The sequence below is a fragment of the Carlito syrichta genome, unplaced genomic scaffold, assembly GCF_000164805.1.
Source record: "Carlito syrichta isolate Samal-C Ts95f unplaced genomic scaffold, Tarsius_syrichta-2.0.1 Scaffold307349, whole genome shotgun sequence".
Lineage (NCBI taxonomy): Eukaryota > Metazoa > Chordata > Mammalia > Primates > Tarsiidae > Carlito > Carlito syrichta.
The window spans coordinates 409,746-412,672 of record NW_007251445.1 but is presented as its reverse complement, the minus strand read 5'-3'; positions in this window follow the sequence as shown (position 1 = coordinate 412,672).

The following is a 2,927-nucleotide window of genomic DNA, read 5'->3' as shown; positions in this document are numbered from 1 at the left end:
GGGCGATTCAGGCACAGTGGCTGGCGGCCCGGGTGGAGGCCCGGGTTTGTGGCCAAGGCGTGTGTCTGGTGGTGGGGGACACATGAGGTGTCTGGACAAAGAAGACTGCCCTTTGCTGGACTCCAGGGTCCCCAAGGTCGTTGCTTGCCTGTGTTGAGCCCTGGGAAGGTCCTGGTGCTTGGCGAGGCTGGCCAGGAGGAGAGGCACCCCAGGGGAAGGCCCACCAGGTGGCAGTTTTGAGGAGCAGGACCGGATCTGGGTCCATAGGACTGGTGGGGAGCAGGGCCACTCGGGACCCTCCCCTGACCTCTGTTGGGAGATGAGGTGACGACGGGCAGCTCTCTCCCCTGGCTGCTGGTGGAAACCACTGGGCAGGATGGCAGTGTCTTCCTGTCTTCCCACACGCCCCTACCTGCCCTAGCCACAGAAGGACCCAGACCAGGAGGGCCCGGGAAGGGAGTGGGTACTCCTTCTGTGGGGGGACTTGAGGGCCTTTGTTTCTCAGTGTGAGAAGGAGCAGTGGTCATCCAGGTCCAGGAGAGCGGAAGGAGACACTGCTGTCTTGACTTTCCACTGGACAGCCAGTCCCATCCTGTCCAGGAGTGGAGGCTCCTGGGCTAGTGCCCCTGCCCAGCTGTAACCCATCCTCTGTCTTCCTCGCTACCCGTCCGGCATGCCCTACACCGTTCCAGCCTCCCCCTCCTGTCTTGTCCATGCCGGCAGGCTGCAGCCGTTTTCTCTGCCCCTTCTGCATGTCCAGCAGGTCTCTACTGCAGGCTTTTGCTCCTGCTGTTCTGCCCAGAAGGCCTGCCCTTCTGCACCAGCTCCCAGTGTGCCTGGTCCTCTGGAGCAGGTAGTGAGGCCCCCTGGGGGAGCCTCCCCAGGCCACAGTGGCTGGCTCGGCTCCCTTCTCGGACAGTGCAGGATCTGCGGCTGCTCCTCTGCTCAGCCCCACGTGGCCCTCTAGCAGCCTGGCCTAGCTTTGGAATGGATGCATTTTTTTCCCAATGCTGATGGGAGTCGAGCCCCAGCAGGTTGACTGGCTGTCTGGATCTCTGTAGAAGTTCAGGATTTGGGCCCTGCCAGGACTAGCTGGGTGACCTTGGGTCTGCCTGAACCCTGAGTCCTATGTCTTTAAGGCAGAGGAAGTGACCCAAGTGTCCTCACTGGTCTCTGTTAGATGGTGGGCATTAGGCACCCAGCCCTGGGCTCAGGATCCCCCCTTTTCCTGGCCAGCTGCCCTGTGCCCTGGGCTAGTCCCTTCCTGGCATCCTCTGTTGGGGGTGCAGGGGAGTGGCCCAGCGCCAGGCTGGAGTTTGGATGGTGGCTTCTTCAGCCAGGTTCCTACTGTTTAATACAAAAAGTAGGGCCCGTAATTGCATTAAGACGTGTAATTATCCCAGAGGAGGGGAGAGCCCAGCCCCTGGTAATTGCAGGCCTGCTTTGAACTGATAAACGGTGAGTGATTCATGTTTTCTTTGGAGTTCACATGTACTCAGCTCTCAGCCCAGGCCCCACTGCCACTGCAGGAGCCTATTCTCTGGCTTCCTGGTCTGCCTTGGGCTCCTAAGTGGGGATCTGGGGTGAGGCCTCCTCCCTGATGGTGGCTGTTCTTGGGGCACTGACCCACAAAGGCAGCCAGCTGGGAGGGTCCTGCAGTCCCTGGCTCTGGGAGTCCAGCCAAAGCTCCTCACTTTCAAGAGCCTCAGTTTCCCCACCTGAGCAGTGTGTGTACTGGACATGTACTGGGCAGAGGAAGTGTGGGAGTGAGCGTAAAGTGAGGGAGCAGTTGCCACCCTGCCCAGGCCCAGCTGGCCACTCCATTCACCATTCATTCATTCGTTCATTCACAAGTATTTTTTGAGCCCTCCCAGGTCCCAGGCTTGGCTTTGGGGATGTAGTAGCAAGCCAACACAGAGCCAGGCCCTGCCTTCCCAGAACTGCCACCCTGGCAGGAACCGTGTTTAGACACAGTAAGGAGCAGAGGCCATAGAGAGTCTTGTGTTGTGGGTTAGGACAGGGTGATTGAGAGCACACAGCTGCTGCCTCAGGGACAGGTCAAGGGCTGCTGTCTCTTCTGGCACTGAGGAGGGGTCAGCAGACCCAAGGGCCTGGGGCAGGAGTGCCCTGTGCACTAGGTGTGGACATGAGGCAGAGGCCTGCGGGCCAGCTGGACTGTGGCCAGCTCCCTGCCAGATTTGGTAGAAGGTATCTGTCTTCAGGCCTCAGCTTCCCTGGCCATGTGAGTGGGGCTGTGTGAGTGGCGCCGTCTGAGAGCAGAGGGAAAGGTAGTTGCAGCCCCGATGGGCACTTGTGGACACTCGGGGCCCAGCATTGCTGTGGCCAGGCTCAGCCAGGTGGGGTGAGAGGCCCCCGCACACCAGACAGATCCAGGGCGGGCCCTGCTCACACTATGGGGGTGGCACTGCTGACAGCAGCTTACACGTGACCACAGCATTCCCTCTTCCATTCTTGAGGGGGAGCCCCTCTTTTACAGGTGGGAAAACTGAGGCTGGGAAAGCCCCATCGGGGCTACACGGCAATGGAGAGGCAGTGTCTGGATTTAACCAAGCACCTGGCTGCTGGGTTGGGGTGGTGAGACTTCCAAGACATGGGGACCATAGCAGGACTTGGGCAGCTTTGACCCCACATGCAGGCTGGAAGAGTCGTCCACATTGCCGTGTGGAGGCCTGGCTATAGGCAGGTGCAAATGTTGGGCGCCCGAGTGCCCTGGCCATCCAGGAAGGAGGGCTGGATGTGTTGGGGATGGAGCTGATGGACCTTGGTAGAAAGTGAGGGCCTGGAGTGGAGTATGGCCGGAGGGGCAGGTCTGTGAGCCTCTGTGTCTGGGGGTACAGGTCTGGGGGAGTATGAAGGTGCTGAGGCTGGGAGAGGAGAGCCACGGCTGAGGGTGGGTTCAGGTAGGC